A 13931-nucleotide genomic window follows, 5' to 3' on the forward strand; every position below is an offset into this window, starting at 1 on the left:
TGACCCGCAACAAATTTTTGCTAAAAAAAAAATCTGTTTTCGCAAGCTCTGCTGACTCTGATTTCTGCCCACAGCATGTAACAGGATCCTCTTAAATTCTGATTTTTTCAATGGAAAAACTTTTACAACTCCCAAACATATTCTGTTACAGTAGTTTATTTTTTAAAAAAACTTTTCCCCCATTTTAATTGGGGTGGTTCAATTCCATACAAACAAGCAAACTCCCCAAATCAGAATAGCAACAAAGAGGAAAAATATTAATAACTGTGATTCAATATAACCTATATGAGTTTTAGTAATTCATTAAAATATTTTTATGTGCTTCTTTTAAAAATACATAAATGGGCACAGGTGGTATTTATTTGGTCTTAGATTAGTTGGATAAGGGTTAGCATTCTGAAATTCAAACAAACAACAAAAAAAAACTTTATACGCAGGATCAAACATGTTGATTTCTACCTTCCCTCCCCCACCTCCCTGGCTTTTCTTGCATCTGAAAATGGTTAGTACAAAAAGAAGAACTAGCTGGTGAGCCGTTTGAAACACCAAAAGACAGGACCCATGTATTATGTTTGGCTATCATTCATGGACAGAAGTTTTCGTATTCTTTTTTAATCAAGGGAAGTGATGTTGTAAAGCATCATTCCCCAAAATTTTTGTAAAAGGTTAAGATTCTGATCATCCCCAGTCCCAGAGAAAGAAGCCAGGATAGCTCATGCAAGTTATGACTCATCACCTACGAAAACAAATGCTACGTCATTTACCTCAGCAAACCTGAAAGAGTCAAAGATGAGATTCTTGAATACCTGAAGACAAGCTTTTCTTTTCTTAGTATGCACACTTAAAAAGATACCCAAGCCTGGATCTAAACAGGAACATTTCTGTGCCCTTCAAACACAGCAGCCTCAAGTCAGGTCCAAAAGGGAAGAGACAATCCAGGAATGGACCCTCTCCAGTCCTAGATTTGCCTGAGGCCACAGGAAGTGTGTGTGTGTGTGTGTGTGTGTGTGTGTGTGTGAGAGAGAGAGAGAGAGAGAGAGAGAGAATGAGTGGGGGTGGGTGGTATTTGCTATTATAACACACCAAAACACTTTCCAGAAGGGAGGGGAGGAGAAATTGCCCTCTTTTTTTTTTTTTTTTCTCATGTAAATTGAGTAGCCATTCACCTCGACTGGTATTTGACCAAGATCATTTCTAGGATTCTGGTCTTCTATATATTTATGGATAAATAAATCACCATGCGAGTTTCTTTACGGCCCAGTATACCTTCTTTCCATACCTACTGGGAATCTGTAGGCTTGTTGATTCAAGTGAATTAAAAATGGCACCAATGAAAGAGCAAGGGCTGTTTAACAACGCATTTCCTTGTGTCTCAGAACTACACTGTCTAGCACAGAACCTTGTTTCTTGTCACTCCACTGTGTTAAGAACAGCAGGCCACAGCCATTCAGGCTGCCCCATCAACTGTGAGTTTTAATTTGAGCCACTTTCACATTAAAAAAAAACAAAAAAACAACTCACTTTTTCCGCCAACCCATCTTCACCCTGTGTTTGCACCACCTAAAGATTTCAGGCGATGCTCTGCTCTGAGCCAGCCAAGCATATCAAGTGTGCCTGTAACACTCACAGGCTAATGAACAATGCACAAAAACAAAAGGAACAGCAAGGCTCCTATTATCTGATCTTCCGTAAAACACAAAAACTGCCTTCTCTGGGGCAGAGGAAGTGCCAGGAAGCCTGCAGGTGTGAGCCGGTTAAAAGAAAAGGCTTGGGCTAAATAGATTCTTTGACTGTCAGGGATTAGAGTCATAGCACTAGTGGTAACACACATCTTTTCCTTTAATTTACAAAATTTTCTCACGAGTCTGCAAGAGTTCACCCCATCAGGGGCTTTGGAGGCCATTGAAATGTCTTAAGTTTTAATTAAGTTGGAGTTGTCAGAAGAAAGCTTTTTTGGCACAGAGTCAGGGTCATTAATTACTGCTATCTTTGTTTCTTTCTGTAAAGAGAACTCTGCTGACTTGTTGGGTTACTTACCCAGCCTGCATTTTCTACCCTGCAGTTCCCATTCACTTCCAAGTGGGACTTGATTAAGCAGTTTACCAATTACTCCCATCAGTTTTAGGTACAAAGCATTTACACCATTTTAAATCTTAAGAGACATTTCTCATTAGTGGTTTAGGGACTGGTATTGATAACAAATTCATTTAGTAAGTTATCAAGCATCTGGATTCTTGCATGGATTTTTTTTCATTTAAATATAAATATTCTCACATTTTTCACATCATTATCTATTCAACATACCTATTCATATTCTCATAGCCAGTAACTTTGCGTTTGGGTAATGCTAAAGCAATTTTAAAATTATTTACTTTAGCCAGTAACTCATCATTCTAGCTGGAAACATTCAAATTTGCCTGATAGCTTTTCAATCGGGCAAATATTTTTGCTTCTAGATGAAATGAGCTGCCGCTATCACTGATAATAGTTTGTAGATGTAAAAAACCAGAAGTTTTAGGTAATTTGTTAGTATGCCTCACATACCTCTAAAATAAATCCATTGCTATTTGAATCAAGTATACAGACCACTACAAATCTTCTGGTTCTCTTGTAAAAAAAATTTCAAATTTTTAAAATACCACACAGACCTGAAAAATGCTGTATCAACTTAATTATGTATGCAGAAGTCAGGAAAATCATACTTTTTTTTTAAAAGCCATGGATTTAAATTTTGAATTTGATGGGAAAGTACACTATTTTGAGATCATTTGTATCTCCCTTACAGTATATATTTTGTATGTATCATTTTGGTTACACATAATTTCTCATTCTTCCATTTCATGAAAACATAGCAAAAGCAAAACAGTTTATGTAAGATCCCACTTCAAGAATGAAGCTGCATAATTGTTCCAACTATCAAGAAACATATAAAAAAGCCAACTGAGTCAAGGCGGATAACTCTCTGTCCACCAGTATGGCTAGAATTAGGCTTCAAAACTAATGACATCTTTTTTTAATAGATGAATGAAATGGATGGGAAAAGATTTATAAACTTCAGCAAATCCAGTTACCACAATTACCTATTTCTTCCTGACAAAATGATAGAATATTATTTTTTCCCAGTAATCTCATCATCTCCCAGGATTAACAATAATAAACGCGTTGCCACCAAATGTGTACCATTTCCAGACACAGAACCCCGAATGTCATCGTGGGCACTGATCATTATAATGATAATGACTCATCATTATCTGATGATCTTCAGATAAGAAATTTCTTTTTTTTTTTTTTTTTAAGATTTTATTTCTTTATTTGACAGACAGAGATCACAAGTAGGCAGAGAGACAGTCAGAGAGAGAGAGAGAGAGAAGGAAGCAGGCTCCCTGCTGAGCAGAGAGCACGATGCAGGGCTCGATCTCAGAACCCTGAGATCATGACCTGAGCCGAAGGCAGAGGCTTTAACCCACTGAGCCACCCAGGTGTCCCAGATAAGTAACTTCTGAGCCAGAATTTGGACTAGACTCCAGTGTAAGGAAAGTCAAAGCAACCATTGCTTTCACTCATTCTTCTCCAAAAATGGGTCACTTTGGATGATATGAGAAAATTCCCGGTTTGACTGGATGGCTGATGTTGACATGTCTCACATATAAAACCATAGATTTTGGCTATTATACTCTTCTACTTATAAAACCTGAAGTGATGTCCTTGAAAATGAGGAGTGTACCTGTCCTCTTGTCTTCAACAAAAGATCTAAATGCTGTTGTTTCTAATGGAGCAAATCCACAGACAAAAATATAAATTTTAGAGGGGAGAAGATGTGGTCCATAGATACACTAGAATATTACTCAGCCATCAGAGAGGATGAATATCTACCATTTGCACTGACATGGATGGAACTGGAGGGGATTATGCCAAGTGAAGGAAGTCAAGCAGAGAAAAACAATTATCATACGGTCTCACTCATATGTGGAACACAAGGACTAGCATGGAGGACCACAGGGGAAGGGAAGGAAATCTGAATGGGAAGAAATCAGAGAGGGAGAAAAACCAAGAGAGTCGTTGTACTCAGTGAGACAAACAGGGTTACAGAAGGGAAGGATGAGGGGATGGGGTAACTTGGTGGTGAGTATTAAAGAGGGCACATGCTGTGATGAGCACTCGGTATTATACACAACGAATGAATCGTTGGAACACTACATCAAAAACTAATGATGAACTATATGTTGGCTAACTGAACATAATAAAGAAAAATAAAAGCTAGATGGGATAAATTAGACAATCGGAAGTAGCTACTCAGTTCATTTAGGAAAATCCAAGTGTTCCACAAAGTAGTGAAGTAATATCCCTACACAGATTATTTCAAAGCCAAATAGTAAAGTGAAACTCATCTTCCAGGAGTAAAAAGCTGTTCGAAGCCTCTAATTTCCCATCTTTTATGTCTTTCGTATCACCCCAAAAGATTTTAAAAAATACGAGGATTGTGTTTTCCATCTTCAAATCACTTGTCGGAATGCTAGAATAAAGTAAGCACTTGACAATTAAATCAACATAAACAAAGATATATATGATATATCAATCTTAAAAGAAACTCAGAAATGAACCAACTTCCTAATTACGATTATATGACAAAATGTTATTTACAGATTCCATAATAATTCTGTGACATTTCAAATCATCCAGTAACCCTGTAGACCAATTCTTCCAACCCCTAGTTATCTGAATTTGTTATGGATATAGCAGACTATTATCTGAATATAATACTTCTGAGCCAGGATCTATCATATATCTAACTTTTTCTGGATTGTCTGAGTAATTGTGAAATGATTTGGTGGAGTGTGAGAAGTTAGTGGGATCCACTTCCTGACCATTTTTTAATCCTACACATATTTGATGTGTGCACTATGACAACCATTGCACATGGTACCAAAGATCCAAACAAAGCACGGCATTCCTTCAGGGCTCATGCCCTGCGGGAACAAATCAGAACAAAATGAACAAATACAACCTAGTGGTAGGGTTTCTCCTGGGGAGAAAGAGGAGATACCACAGGGGTAGACAAAAGGAACTTGTAGGTACTACTTAGTTGAAGAAATAACCCTCGAGCTTGGTCTGCCAGCTACCCACAATTGGCCTTGTAGACAGTAGGTGGAAAGGCAGTCAAAGCAAATGAAAGAGCATGTGTAACACCTACAGGTAAGACCATGTGTGTCATATCTGCACTCAAGAAAAGACCAGAGAAGTGTATTTGAATAAGAAGGTGAAGTATGTGGAATGGCAGACTAAGAAGATTCTATTCAGAATTTAACGATTAGGAAAGTCACTGAAAGATGTTAAGTGGAAGTCAGATGAGTTTAGCTCGGGGGCCTCACAAAGACCACTGTGACCAAGGTGTGCTACCTGAACTGGGAGAGCAGTCTGACTGTTCCCTTCCCCGCACTCACAGTTCAAGTATTGACACAGCTCAGCATAGCTCCTCGTCTTGGCCCCTGCCTTTTGCCATAACTCTCTTGACCCTCCTTCTCAATCTCCCTTACTCACCATGATGTGTTTGTGTCCTGTGGAGTTCAGTTCTGCACACCCTTAATAAATTCAATTACTCCTATTCAGATGACTCCGGGATTTCCATCTCTAACCCCAGCCTGTCTTCTGAGATCTAAATTCATTTCCTACAAATGACATCTTGGCATACCCATTTGTCTCACAGCAGCCACAACTCAACAACTACAAAACTGAACTGATCCTTTGTCCTTTTTATGTATCCTCTACTCTCTCCCACAGTCACTAACTTCTACCGAGTACTTTTTTTACATACAAAGATCTGTTCTAAATGTCTTATATACATTCTTTCATTAAATCTGCACAATACAGCCTGCAGAGTAGGCATTAATCTTACCCTCCACTTTAGAGATGAGGAAACCAAGGCATGCAGAAATTGAACAACCTGCCCAACGCCACAGCGTCCTTGAGAGGGGCAGACGAGACTGAAGCCTCTGCACTCCTCACAATCCTTCTCCAAGCATTGAAGCTAGTGCCACTTCAGATTCAGCCTGTGGCTCTTTCTAGAAAGACTGAAGTCATCTTTGATGCTTTATTTTCCTTAACTATGCACACTTAAACCATTGCTTCATGCTAAATATACTTCTATTTCTCCATCTATCAACTTCTTTACATGCACCACCATCTTTGGCTATCAACTCTCAGATCTTCTGATCACTTCAGGCAATAACCACAAAGTCTTGAAAAAGCAATCTGATCCATGAATTTCACAATTTATAAAGTGTCTCTATGTGTCATGTATAATTCTAGGTGCTGGAACAAAAGAGTTAATAAAACAAAGTCCCCGCCCTCACAGAGCCTAAGTTCAAGAAGTAAAGAATAAAACACTCAAACAAATATGTAAATTCAGGTAATGATAAAGGCTGTGAAATAAAATGAAACAGGAAAACAAGTAGGCAGAGAGGGCGAGGGTGGTCACAGGAAAGGTTACTTGAGACAATCATCTGATAAACTCACACCCCTACTTAATTCCTTTCAATCATTCTCCTTTTCTCTTAGGATAAAATCTAAAACATTGACATGACTTTAGAGAGCGTGACCATATGGTCAAGCTTTCCCATAACACTCCCAGTTTAACACCCATTTCCTGTTCACTGAAAAATATTTCCATTTTGAAGATTAAGTATGTGGTTCTTATACCTAAGAACCCGGTGTGATTGGGCTTCAACCCAGCTGCAGCTTTGGTTCATTCATCTTCCTTGTTCGCACATTTTACTCCAACTATCCTGATCTCAGATCTTCCAAGTGTTTTACTCCAAGCGTAAAGCTCCGAGGTTCCCCCTGCCTTGAACGCTTTTCTTCTTCACTTTGTCTTCCTACTACTCATCTTCTAAGTCACAGCTTTTCAGCTTAAGAGTCTTCTCTTTTTCTTAAAAACAAAAACAAAAACAAAAAACTATCCTTATTTTTTCCCCTGCTATACTCTGTATTTTTTCTCTGGAACATTTGTATCATCAATAATGAAATATTCATATCACTGATTGATAGGTTTCTGTTTTCTTCACCAGACAGCAAGTTACATGAAGGCATGGACTGATTCTTCCTTGTTCACTGTTTTGTCTCCAGTATGTGACTAATACCCAGCACAAAGCAATATGCTCAATAAATATGGTTAGAAAGAATAATGAGGAGGTATAATTAGTGGCAGGCAAGAGAACAGAAGTAGCTGACAGATTGAAGAGTGAATCAGGACAAAACATTTGATAGAACTTCTGGACTGATTGAGTACAGTTGGAGGGCAGGAGAAAGATGATTAAAAATAACTCCCTGCTTCTTAGCTTGGGCAAAAGAATGGAGAGTACTGCCGTGGACAAGAGATGGGAGATGCAATGTAAAGAACAGGCTGGAGAAAAGGATGTGCTATATTTTAGACGGATGTACTGAATTTGAGAATCCTGAAAGATGTCTAGCTAGAGATTATTATTTACAGCAAACTGTATTTGTTTTATAACCATGGTATTTTTAGTAGAACCAGTGTCAATTCAGGTCCATGAAAGCTTTAAAAAGTTGTGAAAACTGAGGGGCACCTGGGTGGCTCAGTCAGTTAAGTGTCAGATTCTTGATTTCAGCTCAGGTCACAATTTCAGGGCTGTGAGATTGAGTCCCATGTCAGATTCCATATGGAGCTTACCTAAGATTTTCTCTCCTTCTCTCTCTGCCCTTTCCTGCTGGTTCTCTCTCTCTCTCTCTCTCTCTCTCTCTCTCAAAAGGAAAAAAAAAGTGTGAAAAACTAGAAATTCCCATTTGCCAGGGAGAATGATAATTTTAAAAAAAAGAAATCATGGTCTTTATTTTGCCCCTCCAGCCTAGATTTTGAGAAAGCAAGCACTAGCTCACAGGAAGCCAAAACCCCTTTTCCACATGTTTCTGACCCCAGTTTTGATCCTATAGATGAATGTGCTATTAAGAAGTAGTTTGAAAAAAAAAAAAGTTATAGGATACCCAATACGATGATGAGAGAAAATATAATCTGCGTAAACTATTAAACTTTTTTGGTATTCTTTAAAATATTAATTTTAAGATATTTGCTCTGTGTGTTTATAACCAACAGACACTGATATACATGGCAATTTGCAAAGAAAGTGAAATCAAGACAGCCTTTGACTCCAAAAGTAGAGTCAAGTACTATTGATTGACTCAATGGAAAACGTCTCAAATTCTAAACTGGGAGAGAAAATTACGTAAGGTATACAAGATGATGTCACAAACATGAAAAGAGATTCATTCTCCATGTACAAAGGTAGGATTTTTGGAGAGATTCTTTGTATTACCCACGTACCTGGCTTTCCCTGAAACACCTGGCATTACTGACCACCTTTCTTGCCCCACCCCCAGTATTTCATTTATGCTCTCTCTTTTGACATCAAATCTCTGCTGTATCATTTCGTTTTCTCTCATGGGTTAATTTATCCCCTTAATGCAGATTACTCACAAATCAAGACTCCAAATGATGACCTTTCTCTCTAAACCCATACCATGTGTCTAAAACCCCCAAATTTATCTCTTCCTGGGGCTTCCATTTCTTTTCTTTCCTTTTTTTTTTTTTTTAAGATTTTATTTATTTATATGATGGACAGAGATCACAAGTAGGCAGAGAGGCAGGTAGAGAGAGAGAGGGAGGAAGCAGGCTCCCCGCTGAGCAGGAGCCGATGTGGGGCTCGATCCCAGGACCCTGAGATCATGACCTGAGCTGAAGGCAGAGGCTTTAACCCACTGAGCCACCCAGACGCCCCCTGGGGCTTCCATTTCTTGAAACTCTACACGTCCCTTTATGAGTTCACCATTCTACATTTATTCATTTATTTACTTATTTATTTTTAAAGAGGGAGAGCGTAAGTGTGGAGGGGTAGTGGGAGAGGAAGACTGAAAATCCTAAGTAGGCTCCATGCTGGGCCTGAGCCCCAATGCGGAGCGGTCTCGGGATTGTGGAATCATGACCTGAGCCAAAATCAAGAGTGGGCCGCTTAACTACCCAGGCACCCCCATTCTTCCTTTTAAACCTGCCTCGGCTCCTCCTCCGTGCTCTCCACATTCCTGATTATGATACAAAACAGAAATGTGGGTGTCACCTTGGATGTCTTCCTCGTCTCTGCCCCAGGCATCTAATAAGTTGTATTTACTTATTCAGATAAACATGGTCTCATCTTTCCCTTTCTCTCTACTCTCATTGTCCTAACCAAAGCTGTTTACTTCTCACGGGAACAACTGGTGTCATCCGCAGATTTTCTTGACTACAGTCACAGGGTGAGCCGTGAACATTATTACTCTTTGTTACCACTAATATTCCTTTTAAATCATATTACACCAATCCTGTCATCAAAACCTGTGTTTATCAAATCCCCTGTTTATCGAGTTCCCAAATCCTTAACAGATCATTTAAGATTTCACATTCCTTTCTTAACTATTTCGAGCATTGCCCTCCATGTGCGAGAAAAACTGAACTGCTCACCATTTTTACTAAATACCTACCAGCTACCCTTTTATCTATGCGCCTTTCTTCATATTCTTCTCTTTCAACCCCTCCCAACTTCTTATGGTTACATACCTAAATTCTACACATTATTTTTTTTTAAGATTTTATTTATTTATTTGACAGAGAGAGATCACAAGTAGATGGAGAGGCAGGCAGATAGAGAGGAAGGAAAGCAGGCTCCCTGCTGAGCAGAGAGCCCGATGCGGGACTCGATCCCAGGACCCTGAGATCATGACCAGAGCCGAAGGCAACGGCTTAACCCACTGAGCCACCCAGGCGCCCCAATTCTACACATTATTTAAAGCCCAATCCACATGTCACCTCAATGAAAAAGACCTTCCTGAGTGCTCAGCCAGAAATATTCGTGTCCTCCATGGAACCAAGAAGCATTTTATCTGAATCTCTCACATGGTGCTTAACATATTCTATCTTTTGTTACACTTATTTACCATATGCCTTCTTTACTTCAAATACATATTCAATACAGGACCAATGTCCAGTCGATTATTACAAAATGCCATGTCCAGAAAACACGTTCACTGACTAACCATGTGCTTACATTTAGAAAAGCAGTTCTTTGGTAACAAATAACACATCGTATTTTGGAAGAACAGAGTTTTTTAGAAAGCCCCAAGTTTAATTTTTATACTACCTCTCAGCTGCTCCTTGTCTTTTAGAAGTTAATTCCTTGAAAGCTTAATTTCTTTTGTAAAATATGGCTAATACAAGCTGACTCATGAATTTTTTATAAGATTAAGTCAGGCAATAACATATAAACTGCTATGTGCAGGTGTCTAATATATTTTGGTTCTCTCCCTCTCAATATATTTGTGGTAGCTCTCTAAGAAGACTACATATACCAATTTCACTTAGCAACTTCCAAAGATGTGCTGAGAGGCCAAGAAAACATGGCTTGAGGACAAAGAAGGCCAGCTGTCCAGGGGGACTCAAGCTGTGTTTCCTACCCATTAGTGCAAAACTGAGAAAAACAAAAATATTACCTAAATAATTTGTCTTGACCTAGAAATGTTAACAGAACATCAATGCAAGAAGTAATAAAATGGAAGGGATGAAAATAAATCTCAGTGAATAAATATAAGGTGACACAAGGTACTTCTACATCACCTTATTTCATCTCCACTTTACCGACGAGGCAAACAAACTTCTGTGAAATGAAGATACTTCTAAAACCTCCTATCATGGTATATCATGTTCACACACACACACACACACACATGCATGCACGCACACACACACCCCTACCTTTGTGAGAGAGAGACTGAGAAAGAAACCAAGAAATTCTGATTCTCTGAAGAGTCTGCCTTTCTGCTTGGTTTTGAGTGGGGGTAACTGAGTATAAGTAAGGGAAAGAAAACTGTATTAATAAAACTGGCAGCATTTGCCAAAAATTATGCAGACCCATAGAATGCTACAGACTCACTCTTGAGAAGGAAAAGCACCATTTACTTGAGATAAAAAAATATTTCTTTCAATAGTAATTGAAAAGTAGCAAAACACCCTTATGTGCATTCTAAAAGTACTTTTTAAAGAATTGTAAAATATTTTAATAAATCAATATTTTAAAAAGTGCTTTTCTTCAGGATATTTTCCTGTGTATCATTTTACCTGCTGGCCTCCATTCTGATAGAAAGAAAAAGGGAAAATAATTTACTATCATGTTTAAATCCATAGATCCTTGTAAGGTCTATAAATCTCATGAGATGTTCATTACTGATACCCAATAATATAGGGATTCAATATTATCCACAGCCCATGGCCATGGAAATAAGAGCATTTTTTCTTTTCGAGCTATAATTGAAATTGGATATTTCCTCAAAGAACAGTTATTCATATATTTAAGTTACATGTGAGACAAAAATTAAAACTGTTCCTGTATCTCACGGTATAGAACACTTTTTTTTTTAGAAGTATAGGAAATTTTTTATTTCCCACATTTCTTTTTTTTTTTTTTAAGATTTTATTTATTTGACAGAGAGAGATCACAAGTGGGCAGAAAGGCAGAGAGAGAGAGAGGAGGAAGCAGGCTCCCCGCAGAGCAGAGAGGACCCTGAGATCATGACCTGAGCTGAAGGCAGAGGCTTAACCCACTGAGCCACCCAGGAGCCCCCTAGAACACTTTAAATATCCAAGCTGCAGTAACTTTTGGATACTTATTAACTCATATGGTGATCACATAGAAGTGTTCATTTTACTAGGCTCTCAGCAACTTCATACCACCAAATAACCTAAAACTGGAGAAAAGAAATATTAAAATATACGCTAGAACCAAACATTAAGACATTAAGTACTCGCTTCTTAACACAAAGTCTAATTACTTATATAAAACTTCTGACATCAACTGGCCTAAAGGACCAACTTCTAACCTCTTTTTTCTTAACACTTGTTTCATAGAATTTCCAGAAAATGTGGCAGTACTACTATAATATAATTAATCGGTTTTCAAAGTTCCATCGTGTTTGTTTATAATACTTTTAATACCCTGTATGTTATAGCCATGCTTTCTATCATTGAGGGATATTAGATACATTAGAAAGGTTTTCCTGATTTCTCTTGGCTCTTTCTTTAACTATAGATATGTCATATACCTGTTAGGATAGAATGAAAGCATGCGTTTTTGAAGTGGGATACATTAAATTTTGGTTACTGCTTCCTTAATTAATAGAGATTCTGCTGAGTGAAATAAGTCAAGCAGAGAGAGTCAGTTATCATATGGTTTCACTTATTTGTGGAGCATAACAAAAAGCATGGAGGACATGGGGAGTTAGAGAGAAGGGGGTTGGGGTAAATTGGAAGGGGAGGTGAATCATGAGAGACTATGGACTCTGAAAAACAATCTGAGGGGTTTGAAGTGGCGGGGGGGGTGGGAGGTCGGGGTACCAGGTGGTGAGTATTATAGAGGGCACGGATTGTATGGAGCACTGGGTGTGGTGAAAAAATAATGATACTGTTATGCTGAAAATAAACAAATGAAAAAAAAATAGTGATATGGTCTTCAGTAAATTATTTAACCAATACACCTCAGCTTTCTCTTTTTATGAAGAGACCTAATAATCGCTGTAAGGGATGGTTTTGAAGATTAACAGTTGTGCAGTACCTAGAAAAACTGTGCCTGAAAATGCAACAATAGGGAATAATCTGTTCTGTTCTTTTTCTTGCAGCAGTCTAGTTTCTCACATTTTAATTCCTTTTAACCCTATGGACATTTAGTCATGAAATAGGGATAGTGACATCATGTTACAATTCAAACTGCTATCCATTTTTGGTCCTATGCCACTTAGAGGTGATTTCTGCTAGGATTATTTTCTAAATCCATTTATTAGAGATGGAAATTTTATTTCATTCAAGATATAGCAACCTGTACATATAAAATATTAATAATATTTGAGTAAAACCACATTTAAATATATACCACCCAAACTACCCAAAAAGTGGGGGGGGAGGGCATAAGCCAACCTACAGCCTATACAACTAATGCATTTTAAGAATTCTGGCACATCTAAAATTTTATATAATCAAAAGTCTTTATACAGAAAAATATGTGAAGATTAGTTAACATTTATAATGATTTTTTAAAAATTGTAGTCTCTGGGAGAACTCGGTACAAGGATTTATTATTGTATTTAAGTAGTGTCTGAAGGTATAGTTTTTATGGTCTATTAAGTATAACTCTCAAGCACCTTAAACACAACTAAATGAGGTGGAATTACTATTAACTTGTATTTTAGGTTACCAAGTGCCCAGGCAATTCCAACCAACTATATCCGGAATAGTATTTTATGACAGCTCATGACTTTCTATGTTGAGCTTCCTTGACTTAAAATTTTTACGAGATTGAAAACTGGCCTCTGAGATGGTGCCGGAAAGTTGGGTCATTAGTCCTCACCTTTTAAGAAATAATGTCTCAGCAGGCTGTATTTGAACCACTTGAGCTCAAGGAGGTGTTAACAGAGTTGTTAATTAACCTAGGTCTGGAACCCATTGTGAAGAATCCCAGAAAGTTGGAACAATAGGTAGGTACTGCTTAACCCACAGCAGGGAAGAAATGACTTCTGCTTCAATAATATAGTCAAAAAAGTTTCAGAATACTAATATTAGGGTAAAAAAGAATGGCAACCTGTAACTAACAGCTGGGATCAGAAATAGGTGAAAAATTTCATTACCCTGCAAAAGACCAGCTGGAATGGGAGTGGACTGACCTGGACGTTCAGAGTGTTGGCCTTTTTTTGTGCAATCCTTAACTCTACACATGAACATGGGCAACCAAAGAAACCTCAAACTGGTATCTCTTTTAGACTCAAGCTTCTGACAGGATAAAGATTTTGCTTCAATCAACTAAGACCATTGTTTTCAAAAACTCAAAAGGATAGAGATTTCATGGCTT

General features: G+C 38.0%; 1 protein-coding gene across 5 annotated transcripts in view; it reads right to left on the minus strand.

Moving 5' to 3' along the window:
- The window catches only part of ZFHX4 (zinc finger homeobox 4), a 182552-nt gene that overhangs the window by 86076 nt on the left and 82545 nt on the right, over window positions 1-13931 (minus strand). The gene's annotated exons all lie outside the window — the stretch shown is intronic.

This window comes from Neovison vison, chromosome 4 (assembly GCF_020171115.1).
Source record: "Neovison vison isolate M4711 chromosome 4, ASM_NN_V1, whole genome shotgun sequence".
NCBI classification, from domain to species: Eukaryota; Metazoa; Chordata; class Mammalia; order Carnivora; family Mustelidae; genus Neogale; species Neogale vison.